At 39.4% G+C, this 22,677-nt stretch overlaps 1 protein-coding gene across 8 annotated transcripts in view; it reads right to left on the bottom strand.

Moving 5' to 3' along the window:
- The window catches only part of CHD9 (chromodomain helicase DNA binding protein 9), a 226,208-nt gene that overhangs the window by 156,717 nt on the left and 46,814 nt on the right, over positions 1-22,677 (bottom strand). For 4 of the 8 annotated variants that reach the window (XM_058527802.1, XM_058527809.1, XM_058527808.1 and 1 more), the window contains exon 1: positions 12,028-12,276. The exons of 2 other annotated variants lie outside the window; for them this stretch is intronic. The gene's annotated coding sequence lies outside the window, so the exon portion shown is untranslated. Of the gene's footprint in view, positions 1-12,027; positions 12,277-18,232; positions 18,354-18,472; positions 18,525-22,677 lie in introns of those variants that run through there. 2 more of the 8 variants (XM_058527806.1, XM_058527804.1) reach the window with 2 other exon arrangements.

The raw sequence follows: 22,677 nt of genomic DNA, 5'->3' as shown, positions 1-22,677 counted from the left end.
ATTAAATTCTCAAATTAAAAAGAAGATATTGGTAGGTTGGATTAAAAAAAACATGATCTATCTATATGCTGTCTATAAGAGACTCATTTTAAATACAAAGCCACAAAGAGGTTGAAAGGATGGAAAAAGATATCCTATGCAAATAATAACCAAAAGAGAGCTGGAGTGGCTATCTTATTATCAAACAAAATAGATTTTAAGTCAAAAAAGGTTACAAAAGACAAAGAAGAACCTTATATATTGATAAAACATTCAATTCATCAAGAATATGTAATAATTATAAACATACATGCACCTAATAACAGAGCCACAAAAGTTATGCAGCCAAAATACACAAAATTGAAGAAAGAAATAGACAGTTCTACAAGAATAGTTGGAGACTTCAATATCCCATGTTCAATAATAATAATGGATAGAACAACCACATAGAAAATTAATAAGAAAATAGAGGATCTGAACACTATAAACCAATTAGACCTAAAATACATATATAGAACACTCTGTCCAACAGGAGCACAATATATATTCTTCTCAAGTGCACATGAAACATTCTCCAGGATAGACCATACAGTAGGCCACAAAACAATTTTTAACAAATTTTAAAAGACTGAAAATATACATAGTATCTTTCTGACTCCAATGGAATAAATCTGGAAATAAATAACAGAAGCTAAACTGGAAAACTCACAAATATATGGAAACTAAACAACACAATCTTAAACAACTGAGTCAAAAAAAAAATAAGAAAAATTAGAAAATACCTTCAGATAAATAAAAATGAAAACACAACACAGCGAAACTTATAAATTGCAGCAAAAGCAATGCTCCAATGGAAATTTATATCTGTAAACAACTACATTAGAAAAGAAAGATATCAAATTGATAACCTAACTGTACACCTGAAGGAAAAAAGAAGAGCAAACTAAACCCAAAGGTAGCAGAAGGAAAGAAATAATAAAAATTAAAGATAAATGAAATAGAGAAGAGCAAGGCAACAGAGAAAAATCAATGAAATCTAACACTAGTTCTTCGAAAAGATCAACAAAATTGACAAACCTTCAGCCAAACTGGCTAAGAAAAAAGAAGATCCAAATTACTAAAAACAGAAACACAAGAGAGGACATTAATGCAGAGTTTACAAAAATAAACAGGTTATAAAAGAATACTATGAACAATTGTACACCAACAAATTGGATAATCTAGATGAAATGGACAAATTATGTGTCAAACTACCAAAACTCACTCAAAAAGAAATAGAAAATCTAAATAGACGTATAACAAGTAAGGAGACTGAATCTGTAATCAAAAATCTCCCAAGAAGAAAAGCCTAGGGACAGATAGCTTGAACGGTGAATTCTACCAAATATTTAAAGATTTGACACCAATTCTTCCCAAACTCTTCCACAAAATTGAAAATGTGGGAACATTTTCTAATTCATTCTGTGAGGCCAACATTACCCTGATACTGAAGCCAAAGACATTACAAGAAAAACAAACAACAAAACCCACTAAAGACTAATATCCCTTATAAATATAGATGAAAAACTTGTCAACAAAACAGTAGCAAACCAAATCCAGCAGCATATTATACACATATATAAACATACGTATACAACACATTATACATCATGACCAAGTGGGATTTATCCTAGGCATGTAATGGTAATTCAACATACAAAAATCACTCATCGTAATACATCATATTAATAGAATGAAGGAAAAAGCACATCATCACCTCAATTAATACAGAAAAGCATTTGACAAAGTCTAACACCCTTCCTGATAGACGCATTCAGTAAAATAGGAATGGGGGAAACTTCCACAACATAATAAAGGCCATATATGAACAACTTACAACTACCATCATACTTAATGGTAAAAGAATAAAAGCTTTTGCCCCCAAATCAAGAACAAGACAAGGATGCCCACTTTCACTGCTTCTGTTCAACACAGTACTAGATGATCTAACCTGAGAAAATAGGCAAAAAAGTAAAATAAAAGGCATCCAGGGGCCGGCCCGGTGGTGCAAGCGGTTAAGTGCGCGCGCTCCGCTGCGGCGGCCCGGGGTTCGCTGGTTCGGATCCCGGGCGCGCACCGACGCACTGCTTGGTAAGCCATGCTGTGGCGGCGTCCCATATAAAGTGGAGGAAGATGGGCACCGATGTTAGCCCAGGGCCGTCTTCCTCAGCAAAAAAAAAGAGGAGGATTGGCGGATGTTAGCTCAGGGCTGATCTCCTCACAAAAAAAAAAAAAAAAAAAAAAAGGCATCCAAATAGACAACCCACCAGCTGGGAGAAAACATTTGCAAAACATATATCTGACAAGGGGTTAACCTCCATAATATATAAAGAACTCACACAACTGAACAACAAAAAAACAAACAACCCAATCAAAAACTGGGCAGAGGAAATGAACAGACACTTCTCCAAAGAAGATATACAGATGGCCAACAGGCACATGAAAAGATGTTCAACATAACTAATCATCAGGGAAATGCAAATCAAAACAACACTAAGATATCACCTCACGCCCGTCAGAAAGGCTATAATCACCAAGACAAAAAACAACAAATGTTGGAGAGGATGTAGAGAAACGGGAACCCTCATACACAGCTGGTGGGAATGCAAACTGGTGCAGCCTCTATGGCAAACGGTATGGAGATTCCTCCCAAAATTAAAAATAGAAATACGCTATGATCCAGCTATCCCACTACTGGGAATCTATCCAACTACCTGAAATCAACAATCCAAAGAGGCTTATGCACCCCTATGTTCATCGCAGCATTATTCACTATAGCCAAAAAGTGGAAGCAACCCAAGTGTCCCTTGAATGATGACTGGATCAAGAAGAGGTGGTGTATATATATACAATGGAATACTACTCAGCCATAAAAAGACAAAATCATCCCATTTGCAACAACATGGATGGACCTGGAAGGTATTATGTTAAGTGAAATAAGCCAGAAAGAGAAAGACAAACACGGTACGATCTCACTCATATGTGGAATGTAAACCAACACATGGACACAGAAAACTGTATTGTGGTTACCAGGGGCAACGGGGGTGGGGGGTGGGCACAAGGGTGAAGGGAGACAGGTATATGGCGATTGACAAAAATGTACAACCAAAACTTCACAATATTATAAACTTTGAAGGCATCAAGAAAAAAAAAAAAGGCATCCAACTTGGAAAGGAAGAAGCACAATTATCTCTATTCACAGATAACATAATCTTATAGAAAACTATAAATAACACACACACACACTGTTAGAGCTAATAAACAAATTCAGCAAAATTGCAGGATACAAATCTATGTAGAAAAATTAGTTGTATTTCTATAAGATAGCAATCAACATTCTAAAAAAGAAATTAAGAAAACAGATCCATTCACAATAACATTAAAAAGAATAAATTTAATGAAGGACATATAAGATGTGGATACTGAAGACTACAAAACATTGCTGAAAGGAATTGAAGTACATCTAAATAGACAGAAAGACATCCCCTGTGTATATGGATTGAAAGACTTCATATTGTTAAGATGACCACATTACCCAAAGTGATCTACAGATTCAATGCAATTCCTATCAAAATTCCAATGACATCTTTTGCAGAAATGGAACTTATCCTAAAATTCATATGGAATTTCAAGAGACCCAGAATAGCCAAAACAATCTCAAAAAAGAACAAAGTTGGAAGACTCACCCACAGAAAGGGAGAAAATATTTGCAAATAAATATTTGATAAAGGTTTAATATCCAGACTTTATAAAGAACTCCTACAACTCAATACTATAAAGACAAACAACCCAATTTAAAAATGGACAAAGGACTTCAATAGACATTTCTTCAAAGAAGATATAGGAATGGCCAATAAACACATTAAAAGATACTCAACATCAGTCATTAGGGGAATGCAAATCAAAATTACAATGAGATATGACTTTGTACCTACTAGGGATGCTATAAAAAAATAAAAAATAACAAGTGTTAGAGAGGATGTGAAGAAACTGGAACCCTCATACATTGCTAGTAGGAATGCAAAATGGTACAGCCACGGTGGAAAATAGCGTGGTGGTTCCTCAAAAAGTTAAACATAGAATTACCATATAACCCAGCAATTCTATGTCTTGGTATACACTATAACCCCAAGAAATTAAAAGCAGGGACTCAAACAGATATTTATACACATATCTTCATAGTAGCATTATTCACAATAGCCAAAAGTTGAAAATAATCCAAGCGTCCATCAACAGATGAATAAATAAAATCTGGTATATACATAAAATCGAATATTACCCAACCATAAAAAGGGAATGAAGTTCTGATACATGCTACAACGTGGACAAACCTTGAAAACATTATGCTAAGTATAATAAGCAGACACAAAAGGGAAAAATATTGTATGATTTCTCTTATATGAAATATCTAGAATAGGAAAATTCATAGAGACAGAAAGATTAGAGGTTATCAGGGGCTGGGAAGAGGTGAAGGTAGGGAGTTATTTCTTAATGAGTACAGAGTTTCTGTTTGGGGTGATGAAAAAATATAGGAATAGACAGTGGTGATGGATGCTCAAGGTTGTGCAAATTTGAAGCCCTGTAACCATCAAACAATTCTCCATTTCCGCCTCCCCCTAGCCCCTGGTCACCACCATTCTACTCTCTGTTTCTATGAATTTGACTACTTTCGATACCTCACGTAAGCAGAATTATACAGTACTTGTTTTTTGTGACTGGCTTATTTCACTTAGCATAATATCCTCAAGGTTCATTCATGTTGCTGCATATATCAGAATTTCCTTCCCTTTTTAAGGCTGAATAATATTCCATTATATATTTATTGTGGCCCATTTAAAAAAAATTTTCAGTATTTTTCAAGTTCTTTTTGAACAAGAAACATGATATAGTATAGAATCTACCCTTTGATAGTATACTTAGCTATTTTATGGCAAGTAGAGTAAAAGATGTCTGGATAGCATACTCTAAACTGTTGACCCAATTTTCAGCCCTAAACTGCTTAGAAAACTCCTAATCAAAGTACTCTGAAAGTAATTCCTTAATACAGACATCAATTGTATCTCTGCTTAATTTACTTAATAGTTACTTATAAAACAGGCATTTTCAAAGTAGGCAAAAAGGATCCAAAAGAGAAATTTCATTACTCAAAATTATAGACTAAAACCTATTAGTATTATTTGTTTTCCCCTTATCAGGAGACCAAATTTCTAATCTCTTGTACTAACTAAATGTGTGACAATATATTTAACCCTCTGGCCCTCAGTTTCCTCATCAATGACAGGTGTGGATTGGATACCTGTGAAGGTGTCTTATAACTCAACATTGTATATTTCGTTTATTTTCTACTCACATATTCACAAACGTTTAAAAACTCTATAGACTTTCAAGAAAGGAATTAAAAAACAAACAAATAACTACCCCAACCAAATTAGAGATAAAAGCTCCATTATGAAAATAAAGCTTAAAATCCTCATTAAGGAATAAACGCAAGGAACATATAAAGTAGTGAGATCCACATAATAAAACAGAAACTTATTTGAGATTTAACTTTACAAATAGTTTTTGGGTTTTTTTTGGCGAGGAAGATTGTCGCTGAGCTAATATCTGTGCCAATCTTCCTCTATTTTGTATGTGGGACGCCACCACAGCATGGCTTGATGAGCAGTGTGTAGGTCCACACCTGGGATCCAAACCAGTGAACCTCGGTCCACCAAAGCAGAGCATGGGACATTAAACCACTATGCCACCAGGCTGGCCTCTAAAAATACTTTTTTTTTTCCCCCAAAGCCCCAGTAGATAGTTGTACGTCATAGCTGCACATCCTTCTAGTTGCTGTATGTGGGACACGGCCTCAGCACGGCCGGAGAAGTGGTGTGTCGGTGTGTGCCCGGGGTTCCAAACTCCGGCTGCCAGTAGCAGAGCGTGCGCACTTAATTGCTAAGCCACAGGGTCGGCCCTAAAAATACTTTTTAATTAGAAAAAAATCATGTTTTTTTCCTCTTGAAGAAATCAACTATAACATGCTATACCTAAAATTCTCAAAAAAAATTATGTTAAAGAAGGTTATTATATTATTTATAGAAGTATCACTGTCCTCATTTATTAATTTTTCAGCCTAATGTGACCTTAACACATAACAACATGAGTACTAGCAAAAATCCGAACCTAACAGAAAAATAAACTAATTTGTAATAGTTATCCAGAAGGATATCCTTCCAAATTATTTCCAATAGCTAATTAACAAAATCTTAGGTTGTTTTATTAATGTACAATATACAAAATCATTGCAGAAGTCCACATGATAAGAGGCTTTAATGCCATGTATTCCAATCTCTATATCTGTTTATACAATTCTATTAAATCCTACCCTTAACTCAGCTCTTAGTATCCTTGATACGTTTCAGATTACTCTAACTGTATTATGTATATATTCAACTATTTAATTATAAAGTAAATTAGATTACCAGTTAATTAGAAAACTATCTGTCAAATAAGCAGCTCAGGAGTGAGTTCAAATTTTAACTGCTATCTCTGACCTATGTAACCTTGAGCAGTTCTTGGAACTTCTCAGTCTGTTTCCTCCTCTGACCATTGACATCGCAAGGTTGTGGCAGAGTTCAGAAGAATATACTCAAAGTCATAAAACAGAGTAGATGCTCAATAAATATATATTTCCCTCTCACTGACCTGTAGAACAAGGAACATAGATCAAGATTCTATGTTCACTTGCTGAAAAATTACTAAGATCCAAGCCTGTTTTATCTGATTGTAATTAGTTTCCAACTCATTTTTAAAATATTTATACTAATCAACACTATCATTGTACGCCTAAACTTATCTTCGCCCTCCCAACATATATACTTGTTCATTTTATTCCCTTGCTAAAGATATCAATGCCTCTTCACCCTTCTTTGCTTCCATTCTCCAACAGGTAATCCATGTTTCAACCATGTTGAAATGTTGCTTGAATCCATCAAACTTTCTCACATCTCCATTAATATGTACAGGAAGTTCTCTATGCTTATGACATGGCTTCCCATCACCCACATTCCTCCATTTGATAAAGTAATGTCTTTGAGATTAAATTCAAGCTCTACCACCTCTAGGAAGCCTTGTACATACATACACACACACCCCACAAACTGGTAAGCATTCATTTTTTGTATTCCACACCTTATACACTGTATTATCATTCTTGGCCTAATTGTCTGTCTTCCTTACTAAAGAAGATGAGTGCAGAGATTGGTTCTTATTCACCTTTGTATCCCTAACATCTATAAGTACAATGGCACATAGTAAATACTCAAATGCTTTCAAGAATTCAATAATATTATAACATAAAACAAAACAAAACCTCTTGATCCTTAACAGTTACTCCAAAAGTGTAAATTCAAAAGCATTCTTTTAAGCAATAATATATCATTTTTTTGACTTTAAGAATACCCCTACTGAGTAGCCCTGAGGGCCTAGTAGTTAAAGTTCCATGCTCTCACTGCTTTGGCAGCCGGGGTTTGTTTCCTGGTCATGGAACCACACTACCCACCTGTCAGTCGCCATGCTGTGGCGGTGGCTCACACAGAAGAACTAGAAGGACTTACAACTAGGATATACAACAATGCACTGGGGCTTTGGGGAGGGAAAAAAAAAAAGAGGAAGATTGGCAACAGACGTTAGCTCAGGGAGAGTCTTTCCCTGCAAAAAAAAAGAATACCTCACTGATCTGTACACTTAAAAATGGTTAAAATAGTAAATTTTATGTTACGTATATTTTACCACACACACACACACACACACACACACACAAGAATGCCTCAGTGATCCAATTTAAAGTTTAATTCCCAGTTATCCCTCAGTCAAAGAATCCTACTTTCATTGATAAGTCATTCTATGAGGGGCTCTATAGCACAGCAGTTAAATGTACAGGCTCTGAAAATAGACTGATAAGGTTGGAATCTTGGCTTTATCATTTATTAGCTATGTAATCTTAGGCAAGTCACTTAATCATTTTGAAGCTCAGTTTGTTCATCTGTAAAATGGGGATTGCAACAGTACTGGTCTCACAGAACTATTGTAAAGTAACCCATATAAAGCACTGTACAAACACTGTTTTCAAACTGTGCTCCTTGGATTGCTGGGTAATCTTTAGCCACTGAAAGGAAGAGAGAGCTTTAAACTTCCTCTTCACCCATTTTCTCCCCAATAAAAGATTTCACCCTGAATATTCTGCTTTTATTTATTTTACAGATTGAGCTTTCAAGTACGGTTTTTTTAAAAAACAAAGGATTCCTTGGGTTAAAAGAACTGAAAACCACTAATCTAAATAGTACTCATCTACTGCTTACATTAACATCTCCCTCTGCAGATAGCCATTTACTAAATTCAATCACTTACTTCGTTGGCATTCACACTTAATTTAGTTTTACTTTGCATCTCACTGATAGGGAAATCTTTAAAACACAATCAAATCTCTATTCTTGGTAAAAACTGATTGAGGATAACTAATTTTGGCCTGATACTGAAAACAGATTACAAGTTTCCTAGTTGATACTGAGTAGGTCAAGTTGTTTAACTGAAGTAGTCCTGAACATCAATCATACTCACAACCAAATTAAATATAAATATATATTCTAAAGCCAAACAAATTTTAATTAATGTAACCATGGGCCCTCTAGGACCAGTTCAACTGAACCCATCTTATCAACAGAGTAATTAAGAGTTGTTTTTCAGGACATGAGAGTCCACCCTTGTCCAGTTCAGGCCACCAAGCCATCAACTGGGCCTGTGCAAATGGTAAGCGACCCTTTTGATGTCAAAAGGCTGAAAACTCCACCCTCAGATCATACTAATATCACCATTTTGTGAACATGAGTCCTATGAAGAGCCATGAAGCTTGACCAAACTTGTGCAGATCATCCATTACCTCACTTCTCCTTACCTCCAATCGTCTATCTCCATTCTTCAGACCGCTCTGCCCTTCATCTCATAAATTTTGCCCCAAGCCCTGGATCAGGGAGACAGATCTGAGAGCATATGCCTCCTGTCTCCTTGCAGATCAATCTAGCAATAAAGCTGTTTTCTTTTGTCAAAAGCTGATGCCGTAATAACTGTTTTTTTTTTTTTATGAGCATCAGGTAGGAGAACCCCAATTTTGTGCGGTAACATTAATATTAAAAACAGGAAATTGACTTAAATGCAGAATTTCCAAAGTTTGAAATACACTGAAAACTGAGGCCCACATTGATTATCACCATCTAACTTGAAGGGTTTAGAAATACATTCAAAGTTCCTAAAATATAGTAAGTGCTTAATAAATGTAGCTTTCCCTCTCATACCTGCCATCTCTTTTCTGACTTCCCAAGAGCCTACAGTCAAATCAAACCCTCTCAGGACTGTTAGGCTTCTCCAGACCTCCTTAGGTTCTTTTGCTAAAAATCTCCAATGCTGTCCTCTCATGCCCTTCAATACCCTCGTGATCTTTTTCACTCACTCAAATCCACCAAGCTGTATTAACCTCACCACTGTGATTTTACCTCCAGGCCTCAGTCCAATTCAATTAACATTTTATGTATATTTAGAATATTTATTATGCACCTGATACCTTATTAATACAAGGTTAATAGTAACCTTTACCTTCCATGAGGTCCTTGCTTTTGTTTAGAAATGTCTAAGTTCATTTCCCTGTACTTCTAGGCTATCTCTGCAGTTACTTTATGTTTTCTCTCCTCAAGCCTTCAATTCTAACTTCCCCATTTTCACCCAAGGACAATTTTGTGTCCTAGTCTTCTGAGGTTTTCCAGTTGAAATTCACCAATCATTTTTTTCAGAAGCATGTATCCGTCTTTGCATCTATCCCTTTTTTCTTCTAGCTATTCTCAGAAGAGGACACATCAATATTCTCCAAAGACAAACCTCACCTCTTAATACCATTCCATCTAGCCTTTCAAAGGGACTTACACCCACACACACTCCATCTCTCCCCAGGATCTTTAATCATCCCCTTGCAATTGTCTTTTCCCCTCCTAACTTTAGGCATCGGATCTCCTTTACCGTAACAAAAATATACAAAGTCATCTTATTTCTAGCCTTCCATTCAGTGACAAATATTGAAAATAAGTGATCCACTGCCTCTATTTACCCATTTGCCTGTTAACCTCTTGTATTTTAGTTTCTGCCCCCATAAAATTACTGCAACTATCACATTATTCACAATAGCCAAGAAGCGGAAGCAACCCAAGTGCCCATGGACTGATGATTGGATCAAGAAGATGTGGTATATATATACAAAATGGAATACTACTCAGCCATAAAAAACAGACAAAATCATCCCATTTGCAACAACATGGATGGACCTTGAGGGTATTATATTAAACGAAATAAGCCAGACAAAGAAACACCACATGATTTCACTCATATGTGGAAGATAAACAAACACATGGACAAAGAGAACAGATTAGTGGTTACCAGAGGGGAAGGAGGTTATGGGGTGGGCACAAGGGGTAAAGGGGCACATTTATATGGTGACTGACAACTAATAATGTACAACTGAAATTTCACAATGTTATAAACTATTATGACCGCAATAAAATTAAAAAAGAAAATTATGGCAACTATCCTTTCAAAGACGACTAATAACCTCCTAGACAAATCTAAATGTTCTCTCAATCCCTGTCTTTGACCACTAGGAAGTACTTGCCATCACTAACCAAAGTGACAGAAGCTAAACTCAACTGCTATCTTCTATATGAAGCCTCCAATTGTCTATGCATCCCCATCTATCACATACTTTTTAGGCTTTCAGTGCTTAAAAGAACAAGGCCTTTGACTTAATCATCTCAGGTGCCAACTACCACCCTGCTTGGCACATAATAAAAGTTATTTAAATGTTTTCTGAACTCAGCTCAATTAACCCTTCTGCCTTCTGGAACTTCTCTTAGCGTCTATGACAGTAGACTATCTTGGATTTTCTTTCCCATGGCTTTCCTTGCTTTTCTGATCAATTTAAAGTAAGTGAACAGGCAGAAGTTTCCATGTAGTGATTTCATTTCCATCAAATCCACTTACTTAGCATTTCAAATCCAGTCAGAAGTTGTGCTGACATCTTTCCCACGATATCCTCTAAAATATGATTTCACATTCAAATCCCTGAGAAACTCAATTCCATTTTTCTTGGAATACTATAAATTATTTAAAAATTTTTTCTTACTACTGATATAAAATAAAGATATAAAACCCAATTTCCCACTACTTTAACAAGACCATATAGCATCTCATTGCCATCCTTCAAGCCTGACCAAAAGCATACTAAGAAAGTAACAGCTTGGGTTCCTATTTATATATTGATGTGTATCCCTATGAGTAAGTAGCCCTGGGAACTTTGGTCATTTCTGACAGATTTCTATTCATCTCAGGAAAAATATATATCTTTACAATAATTTTCCCCTCTGCTTCCTCAGGGCCTTATTTCAAAGTATCATGTACATTTCACCTAATAGCTATCAAATTCACTTTGACTAGAAGTTTTCTTCCATCTCCTTCAAGAAGATTTCTTTAAGTTATAAATATGTATTTTTTCATTCTTCCCAAACCACACCCCAAAAATGGTATACTATTCACTCTATTTTAAAAAACAAACATTTTTAAGGATCAAGACAGTGTCTCTTATTTGACTATAAGTTGGAGAACATAAAACCATATTTTGTTATAATCTGCTGTAATCCAACAGGCACAAAACAGGTGCTCATTTTTGGACTGAAAATCTTTATATTTTCTATTTCATATTCCCTTGTTCTATGTCTCATTTAAGTAGAAATAACTATTCATTATCAAATATTCATCTTTGGAGAGGAAAAAAAAAGCAAAATATTTTTCAAACAGTGGTATTTTAATCAAACCACATAACTGAATATGGAGTAACTGGCATTCTCCATATACTGCTGAAAGGAGTGTAAACTGGAAAAACAAATTTGGAAAACTATACAGCATTATTGCTAAAGTCGAACATATGTATACCTATGGCCAGCTTTTTCACTTCTAGAAAAATATACTTCACAGGAATGTCTACACATGTGCACCAAAAGATGTGTACAGGAATGTTGATATCAGTAGTATTCATAAAAGCTCAAAACTGAAGACATGTCCATCACACATTAGAATCAATAGCAATGACAATGGATGAATTACTCCTACACGGAAAAACACAGATTAGTCTCAGACACAATATTAAGCAAAAGAACACACACTATATGATTCCATTTACATAAAGTGCAAAACCACTCTATGGTTTTTGAAATCAGCATAATGGTTACCTCTGGGAAGGCTGAACGGGAGAGATAATTGGAAGGGAGTATGAGGGGAGCTTCTGGGGTGCCAATAACAATAACATTTTATTCCTTGATCTGGGGGGTGGTTTCAGAGATGTGTTTACTTTGTAATAAGTCACACAGCTATATATCTAAGATGTATACACTTTTCTGAATGTCCACTGTTAACTTAAAAGTTTTTTAAAAACCTAACTGGAACAAGATGAACCATAACTAAATATTTATAAATCACCATTTAGAGTATATATCATTCAAAAAAACATTGGTAAACATATATAAGATGGTCTCTGAAAGGACTTAAGTAAACTCTGTATACTATTGATTTAAACACACGCTCACCAAAGCAGAATAAGTGTATTCTTATATTTGGATATACAGTGAACCCATTAAATTATGCAACTTCCACAATAAAATATTCCCTATTTCTAATACTAGAAACCTCAGGAAACTTAGTTTCTCTGTACATCAGTTTCTTCATCTATAAGACAGATTAAATAAGTGCACCAAATCTATAATCTTAAATTCTTAGATTTGTTTTAGGTAAAGCTTCCCAGTACCTGAAATGGAAGAAAAAATTTTAATGAATAAATATTTGTTTTTTTCAAGATAAACACTGCAAAGATGACATAACTGAAAAATATGTAAAGAAATATATTGAATTCCAGTCAGTTAATTCCATGAAAAAAAGAATAATTTTTAATTTACTCACTGTGATAAAGCACAAAATTTTAAGATAAAATAAACTTTATGCAAAATATATGAAACCAAACTATTATCCTAACCATCTTTTCCTTTTTTGTACAGAAGAACTAACAAGATACATTAGCAGTTATCTTTCAGAAGCATAGCCATTGATTTCCAATAGAGTAAAATTTAATATACTTTATACTGCTGCTGCTTAGTCAGGTAAACTAAAGTGAAATGACCACTGGACAAGAAAAATAATCTTTTTTTTTTTTTTCCCAGATTTCAAACCATGTCCCCCTGTAGCAATAACGTTTAAAATTACTGATTAAAAAAAGCTTCAAAGTATAATAAAAAAAATATTAAACAGTTAACTTCACTTAATAATGCCAAAGTATAACAGAAACATCAATATCTACAGTTATAATAGCTACTAATGACCTGAATTATAATTTTTATTCCTAAGCACCAGAAGCCTCATTAAAAGTGATAAATTTAATATCAGGCTGCCTACAAGCTAATAACTTTAAAGAGTGCTATTTCCTGAGACTATCAAGACTACAAGACTTTTGTTTTCTGCACCACCACCCAAATAACATATAAACACATCTAATACTACATTCAAGTTAACTTTTTTCTCAAACCTTCCCATCTAATATAATCTATACTAAGAATATACTCACAAACTTTCAAAAACTGAACTGCATTGTTAAAAAGTGAGATCATTTCGGTTGCTACTTTTTCTAGCATACAGATGAAGCTTGTTCCTTCCTCTCAAAACACACACTATTAATATGTCATAGTATGGTGTCACACATATAGCTACACCTATCCTGACAGAGGCACCTATCACTCAGATAAAGGCAGTCCCCACCTTCTGAAGCACTTGTCTGGGGATGGTGTTCAAAACTTGATTTCTTGCCAAACCTTTTCTCCCTCCTCTTCTTCCTCTCAGTAACTCTCACCATCATCTAGCTAGTTCCTCAAGCCAGGAACCTGGAGGTCATTTCTGACACCTTTTCTTTAACACCCAATCCATCATGTAGTTGTCAATTCCCCACCACTCCCATCTCCTCTTTCTCTGTATAGCAAATCAAATTTTATACATACATCCTTTTCCTTTCTTTCATTTCTACAGCTGCTACCCTCATTCCAGCCACCACCATGTCCTACCTCAACAACCGTAGTAGTACAACGTCTGCTTTCACTCTTGCCTTTCTCCAACCCATTCTCAACCAAGGTGATATTTCTAAAGTTTAAATTCAAGCATATCACTCTTCTGCTTCAAAATCTTCAATAACTGCAATGTCCTCAGTAAATCTCCAAAGTCTTTACCACGTCCTGCAAGGCCCTGTGTGACCCACTCTCTGCCCATCTCTCCCATTTCGCCTTGCACGGTTTTTCTCTATTATTATGCTCCTGCCACCCTGAACTTCTTTCATTTCTTCCAACGTATTAAGCTCTTTCTTGCCTTCATACACATTTTTCTCTCTTCCAGGAAATTTGTCCCCTGTCTGGCTTCTTATGCTGTATGCCTTGACTTAAATATCATCACCCGAGAGAGGCCTTCTCTGACTACACAAACTAAAATCCTCCCCATTTTTGTCTCTCATAGTTCTCTTCCTTTACTGAATTCATCACAAGTTGTAATTTTACATTTGTTTATTTACTTGTTCATTATGTGTTTCTTCTATTAGATTGTAGATTCTATAAAGGTAGGGATCACTTAATAGCACTTAATAAGTTTATTATATTACATATAAAAAATTAATAAATTAAGAAATCACTTAATACACCTGTTTAATGAATTAATGGATGCGAATGACCTGGAATTCAGAGAATAAATTATAGCTCAAAGTGGCTTCCCCTCCTCTGGGTCTCCCATTATCACTTTTTTTTTTTTTTTTAAAGATTTGTTTATTTATTTTCCCCCCAAAGCCTCGGTAGATAGTTGTATGTCATAGCTGCACATCCTTCTAGTTTCTGTATGTGGGATGTGGCCTCAGCATGGCCGGAGAAGCGGTGCGCACCTGGGATCCGAACCCGGGCCGCCAGCAGCGGAGCGCGCGCACTTAACCACTAAGCCATGGGGCCTGCCCCTCCCATTATCACTTGATCAACTTTCCAACTGTTTCTAAAAGGGAGGAGCAAAAACCGTTCCTGCAAACTTAAAGGCAATACAATAGAGGGAATGTCTGGAAGTTGTACATGATATGTCAAAAAAGCAATAATCCTATGATCGCACAGGAAGGAGAAACCTCTAAGGGCTACAATGACAAGAGACGATTTTATTCACAAGGTGGAATTTCACCTGAGTATTCACAGACTGGTAAAATTTGGAGAGGTGGAACGTATGGGAGTGAAGCCCAAATAAGGTAGTAAACAGAGATACAAAGTGTTAGAAGACAGTTAAAAAGTTGCAATGTGGCAACTTATATTTACAAAGTAAATAAGTGTAAAAAGCTAAATCTTCTATCATGTAAGAAATCTGTATCATGGTAAGACAATTACATTAAGACCACAACAGCTACAAAACATTTAAAAAGTTACAATAAAATCTTTCTATCTCCCCAGCGTCCATAAATCTCTTCTGATTTCAATTTTTGGCTTTTAAAGTTCTTCAAACATTTGTAACATGCTCTCTCATAGTTTTCATAATTCATTTTCCCTCTGATCAACTGCCTCAAGTTTCCATATTCTTACCTATGTTCTTTATTCACTGTATTGATACCTGATGAAATTTCCCAGTAGATCTATTATTTTAGTTACATTTATTTTTACTTTTTAGACTCTGACTTCTCTAGGATTTCATTTTTTCCCCCTCTGTCAAAGTATTTAGTTGACTTTTTCTTCTATTGCATTTATATCAATGATCAACACATCTCACCTTTTAGAAAATCTAAAATGTTCACAGGTACCAAAATTTTTATTGTACTATTGATAGAAACTTCAATAGATTTTACTTCTAAATCTGTAACAATTCCTACCCCTTAAATTTATACATTAAGCCCCTCCTTCAGTTCTATCTTGTTTCCACAGGTAATCTGCCAAGGTCTAGTTCAATGCCTTATAGAAGGCATTCAGTTACATCGGATAAGGGGTTTGGAGTTAAAAGTTTCTAAAGATACTTCCAAGTTGAAAATTCTATAATTTCATTAATCTTATTTGTCATAGGCTTTTCCCACTGACAACACTGCTTTCTTATCTTTATTCATACCTGCCCATTAGTGGTTATTCTTTTAAAATTGTTTTCAGGTAAGGCCAACTCTACCACTATTTGTTTCAAATCCTCTGCTTTTTCTTACACTTAAGTCCAAGTATAATTTTTGTATTTCAGAGGACAGATCTCACGGAATACTTAGAATCATGGAATTGTAAAACTGGAGAAAACTACGGTTCACAGAGGTTAAGAAACTTTACTATAGCTACACAGCTAGCAAAGTGACAAAGTCCTGATTCTCTCCCATCAGCACTCCTTCAAAGTCAAGGAGGCTTTCCTGGTGACATCAACACAACGCTTTTTTCCTAACGCTATTTCCTATGCTCTTAGGATATCATCTTCTCCTGGCTGATCAACACAGGGTTTTTGTTTTTTAACTCTACAATACCCACTCTCCTGAAACTGCTCAGGGATGACAGATACCTCAACCAAATCTGAAAGGCAACTCCTCCCCAGCCCCCCAAGCATTTCACGTCTATATTATACCATCTGTAGTTTACGGGAAACTCCCAAGGACTGAGACCTGCCAATACTTTGTAGTACACTATAACAATTTAATGTGAGGTGCTAAAACAATAAAACCAAAACCTGAAAAGTCTTGGAAGATATATAATACAGGTTTAACTTGCTTGGAACAATAGACGTTTTTCATTTAACAAGTATTTATCAAATATGTATCATATGGAAGGCTCTTTGGTGCCTGCTGTTAGCAGAAAGTCACATTTAAATTCAAGTTCTGTAACTCCAACAGAAAAGAAGAAACACTATGTTCATCCTTTTGCATTGCAAAAAACAAAAACAGAAACACACCCACACAACACACAACTCCCTCTGCAATGTGGAAGCCCCCCTTAACTTCACCTTCTGTACATTCAAGTGTTTGCGGACCTAGTCGTCCTTTTAAAAAGTATCTGTACAATTATGTCTAGAGTTTAGGCAGAGCAGCATCACATAAGATGAGCCCTCTTTTCTGTTCAAGATCCTAGCTAGTTAAGTAGAACTGGAGAGTTCGAAATCAGAGAAAACGAAAACGTGAAAAGTAGCATGCAAAACTGAGAAACTAAACTGATAGTGATTTTACTAATGAAGATAAAGTTTCTTTAATACAGAGGAATTCTGAAGTAGTTATGAGTATCCCACATAAACAGATAAAAGTCAGAACAGCGTCAAATCCCAGACCTCCAGGAAAGTAACTAACATTGTTAATATTACAATTAAAAAAAATTCTCGTCTACTTCGTTCCGAAAAGTTTTATTTTCCTTAAAAGAAAAAAAAAAAAGGGCAAAACAAAACCAAAAAAAGCAACACAGAGAAACCACTCCGAGCTAGCGACTGCGACAGGCGAGTGAGACACCCTGGCTTCGGGATGGACGTCCGCGAAGAGAGCCCTGGAAGCACCCATCACGCCCCACACCCCGGGCCCCAGCAGGCGGACACAGCGGGAGGCCACGGGGTCGGGCCCGCCGCAGACGCGCAGAGGCCCGAGGGCTGCCCCGCGGGGCGAAGGAGCCCGGGGAGCCCGCGCGGCCGGCACCCGGGAGGCCGGGCCTGGGGAGGCGCCGGGGGCGTCCCGGGCTCGGGGGCCCCCAGCGCCCGCGCGGGACGCCCTGTCATGAGTCACGGAGGCGGGGGAGGAGGCCGCAGGAGGGAGGGAAGCCCGACCCTCGCGAGCAGACGGGGAGGCCCCGACCGCCCGCGGGGCGGGGAAGGGGGGCCCTGCCCACCCACGCCCTGCCCGCCCTGCCCTCGCCTCCATTCGACGCAACAGGCGCGGCGGCGGCCGGGTCCCGACCCCGGGCTCTGCGGGCCGGGGGGCGGGGGCCGCCGCCCGCAGCCATGACAGGCGCGGGCTGGGCCGCACGTGCGGGCAGCGCCCCCTCCCCGGCCTCCCCGCGCGCCCGCCCGCCCGCCCCCGGGCCCCTCACCGCCGGCGGCGCGGCCCGGCCTGCCCCGACCCCCCGGCCGAGCGGCGGCGGCGGCACGTACTCACCGCCGCCCGCTGGCTCCCGGGCTTCGCCGCGGCTGGGGCGCCCCCGCCGCCCCCCGCCTCGACCGAGACTGACACGCGCGGCTGGCCGGGCGGGGGCGGCCTCCGGCGACCCCCCGGCTGACAGAACCCGGCCCCGCCTCTTCCCACCAGTTGAGCAGCGGCCGCTGCCCGCGGCGCCCCCGCGCTTCCTCCTCACGCCTGGGGCGGCGGGCGGCAGCGGCGGGCGGCGGCGGCACTTACCGGCGGCGCGGCCAGGCCCCCTGTCAGCGCGGGGCCGGGCGGGAGAGGAGGGCGGAGCGAGGGGCACCGCCTCCCCCGCGCCGCCACGCGCCCGCCTGATTGGCCCAGTGCACTCCCCCGGCGCGACCCCACCAGCCCCTGCGAGCGGCACTCCGGCGGCACCGGCGCGCCATTTGCATATTTGTGCCAGCGCCGCTGATTGGCCCGCGCTCGCAGGGGCGGCCGTCACCGCCGCAGCTCCCGCCGCCGCTCGGGCCGCCGCTCCGGCCGCGTCGGGCGACCCCGGAGGGACGACGGCCCTCGCCGCGCCCCTTCCCTCGCGACGCGGCCCGACCCCGGGCGGAGGGCGGCGGGAGGCGGGGTCGCCGCCCTGCGCCAACATGGCCCCGCCGCGCCGCCGACCCAATCGCCGGTGCGGTTACTCCGGCAGCCCCGGGCGGCCCCGGGGCGGGGAAGCGCTGGGGCCGGGCGCCCTCTGGCCGGAGCGCGGGGCAGTGCAGTGGCCCGGGCGCCCCTCGCCGCCCAGCCGCGGCCGCCACGTCAGGCCGCGCCCTCGCGGCGGCCTCTCCCCTCCCCGCCGCCACGTCAGTCCCGCCGGGCACGCCCCGGCGGCGGCGGGGTCGGGGCCGAGGTCACTCACGCGCTGGGCACCTCCCTGCCAGCCCGGGGCCAGAGCCTTCCTTTTCAAACGGCGGTGGATTGGGACCCACGTTCTCCTTTCCTGCCGAGCCCCGGGTGACACACGCCTGTGCTGTGAAACCCGGAGCAAGGACAGTGCCGCCGCGATGATGCAGCGCTTCAGCCCAGGTGCTGAGCACCTGCCGTGCAGAAGGCGCCAGGAGAGACCCAGCCCCGAGTCCTGAGCTAGACGGAGCGCGTGCATCTCAAGTGGCGGAGAGCTGGGGCTGCATCCTAGTCTCCCCCATGTTCAGGCCCACGTTCTAACCTGCACAGCTCTGACGGAAAGGACAAACGAAAAAAAGGGGTGGGGGGAGGACGACACTGGCCCAGGAGTCGGGGGCATACTGGAAAACCACTGGCCTACGAAGCCGTGGGGACACCTGGGTTCCCTGTTGCTCTGTCACTAATTAACTGAGTGGCCTACATTGTATCATAATGCGACCCAGGACCTCGGTTTTCCCTTCTGTAAAATGAAGAAGCTGGACACATTTTCTAAAAGCCTTCCAGCTCTAAAATTCTATAGGTCTCTTTTTCAGGCCCGGAGCTAGCGTTAATACCTAAGGAAAACTTTAAAATCCACCTCAGAATGAGACAGAAGAAATAATGGAATGTCAGAACTTCAGTCAGCCTACCTTATGTTTGTTCCAAACCGTTTTACTCTTTCAAATCCAGTGTGGGTGATATTTAACATCCACCTTACAGTTGACAGAAATCTCTTGAATTTCAGTCTCCCCAAAGAAGCACAGAGCAATGTCACTGTGCTTGTTTATGCCTGACCAGCATGGAATGACTGCAGTACACAGAGTGCTGGTTGCCAAGTAATTTCCTTCTTCATATTCCCCATGAAGGCCCTCCAGAGTAGATCAACACAAGCTGAGATACTGAAGGGGCTGGGAGGACACCCTGCTGAGAGAGAAGTTACAATTACAGCTTTGATTCCCCTCCAGCATACTTAATAACAACCACATACTAGGATAAGAATGCACAGGAACAGTTCATCTCTGAGCTCCCTACACTACTTCCTATGTGAATACTGCTTTAGTTTGCAAATTCAACCTGTTGAGTCCAATAAGGCCAGTAACATCTCATTTATCTGGCATCATAGGAGAATAAGATATCCCATATAAACGAAAACTTTAGCTACTTTACAGAACTTTTCTCCCCAAGGAAACTCATGTTTTCTTGAATACAGCCCTTTGAAAATTACTGACACTTGATGATTAAGGAGCACCATTATCAACATTGTATTCTATTAAGACCAATGTATGCCCTCAAAAGTACGTAGATTGATTTGTCCCTATAATAAATGGCTTCTAGAATGCTGTTTTTATGATTATTTTAAACTTACATCTGTTTTTCAGTATGACTCCTTCCTTGATTCTGGGCTGACACTTCTCCATTTTCCTACCCAACAACCTTCTTTCCTATTTTTTTTAATGCTTCTATTCTACAATGAACTTAATTCAACATGGATAAACTTTTGTTAGTTTAGACTTTCAGGTTTTGACTAAAGATTTGCTGTGGGGTTTTCCTGTGGGTTAAGTACAGGAGTTTTTGTGACATCTATTTTGACTGCTCAGTGACCAGTTTTCACTTACTTCTTAAATCTTAGTGGTATTCTTGGTAACTGAGATTTCTGAATACACGTACTCTGGAAATGCTATTGCAAAAGGGCTCTACACCCAGAATTCAGAGGCTACATCAGTAAATACTATTCTTTGCAATTTAAATTAATAAGAATCAATATCATCAACAGCAGCAAAATCTAGCAACACTGGCCTACTATTTCCATCAGGCTATGGAATATAGAGAACCAGGTGGTAGCAATGCTCTCCAGGTCCCTCTATCCCACTCTAGAGTAAAAATGGCTCCGTTCCCACCCAATGCCTTTCAAAGCAAAAAGACTCTGCATCTGTAGACAGAATGAATCAGGTTGCTAGGAAGCTTGTGCAATGATGGTCTATGGAGAATAGACAGCGGTTCTCCATACCCTGAATGAAGCATTCTGCAAGGATATCCAGTAGGTACAATTTACTGAAATCTAACTAGTCCCAGGCACTGTGTTAAGGGTTTATATTTGTTATTTCATTTTACCTTCACAAGCACTCTACAAGGAAGGGATTATTTTTCCCATTTTACATGAAGAGAGTCCAAAATCTTGCCCTGGTTACATCATCGTTGAGTGGCACAGATAGGATTCAAACTTAGAACTAATTGATCCTAAAGCATATATCTCTTAACCATCATACTATATCCCTGCCTTCAGCCTTAGTTTCCAATTCCAAGTTGTTTTATCAAGCAACCTTTTAGTAACTAATTTGGCACCTTGTAAGGGGGAATTCCCTGTTTTTGGTAACTAATTTGGCACCTTGTAAGGGGGAATTCCCTGTACAGGCATTTTGGTTGAGGTCACCAAAAAAGGAATATCCCAAAATGTATATATCAAACTTGGCATTTTTCTTGCAAGGTTGAGGAATATGAACCAATGCTCTGGTACTTGTTCACTTATGGGGGAAACTGATACAATCAAGATCCTAAAACGGCAAAACTAAGGATTAGACCCTACCTGAGTGAGACCTGCAGAAGTGATACCCACAGAACAGTCAAAACAACCTTGAAAAAGAACAAAGTTGGAGGACTCACACTTCCTGATTTCAAAACTTACTACCAAGCTACAGTAATTGAGACAGTGTGATACTGGCATAAGGACAGACATATAGATCAGTGGAACAGAATCGAGAGTCTAGAAACAAAACTTTACATTGATGGTCAATTGACTTTCACAAGAGTGCCAAGACATTTAAATCAAGAAAAACAACTGGATATACAAATGCTAGAGAATGAAGTTGGATCCCTACCTCACACTATACACAAAAATAAATCAAAAGCGATCACAGACCTAAATGTAAGAGGTAAAACTATAAAACTCTAAGAAGAAAATGAGTAAATCTTTAGGATCTTGGGTTAGGCAATGGTTTCTTATACGTGACACCAAAAGCATAAACAACAAAATAAAATACAGATAAATTGAACATCAAAATAGAAAACCTTTTGTGCTTCAAAGGACACCCTTAAGAAAGTGCAAAGAAAGATACTCATAGGATAAAGAAAATATTTGCAAATTCTGCATCTGATAAGAGTCTAGTATCCAGAATGTATAAAGAGCTCTTATAACTTAACAATAAAAAGACAAATAACCCAATTCAAAAATGGGCAAAGTCACTCTCACAACTCCTATTCAATATAGTACTGGAGGTTTTGGCCAGAGCAATTAGGCAAGAAAAAGAAATGAAAGGTTCCAAATTGGAAAGGAAGAAGTGAAACTCTTGCTGTTTGTGGATAACATGATTCTATATACAGAAAATGCTAAAGAATCCACCAGAAAGCTATTAGAAATAATCAACAACTACAGCAAAGTTGCAGGGTACAAAATCAACTTACAAAAATCAGTTGCATTTCTATACACCAATAACAAACTAGCAGAAAGAGAAGTCAGGAATACAATCCCATTTACCTTGTAACAA

This window comes from Diceros bicornis, chromosome 32, assembly GCF_020826845.1.
Source record: "Diceros bicornis minor isolate mBicDic1 chromosome 32, mDicBic1.mat.cur, whole genome shotgun sequence".
Taxonomy (NCBI): Eukaryota; Metazoa; Chordata; class Mammalia; order Perissodactyla; family Rhinocerotidae; genus Diceros; species Diceros bicornis.
Note: the sequence above shows the minus strand (reverse complement) of the source record. Positions and strands in the feature narration are given on the sequence as shown.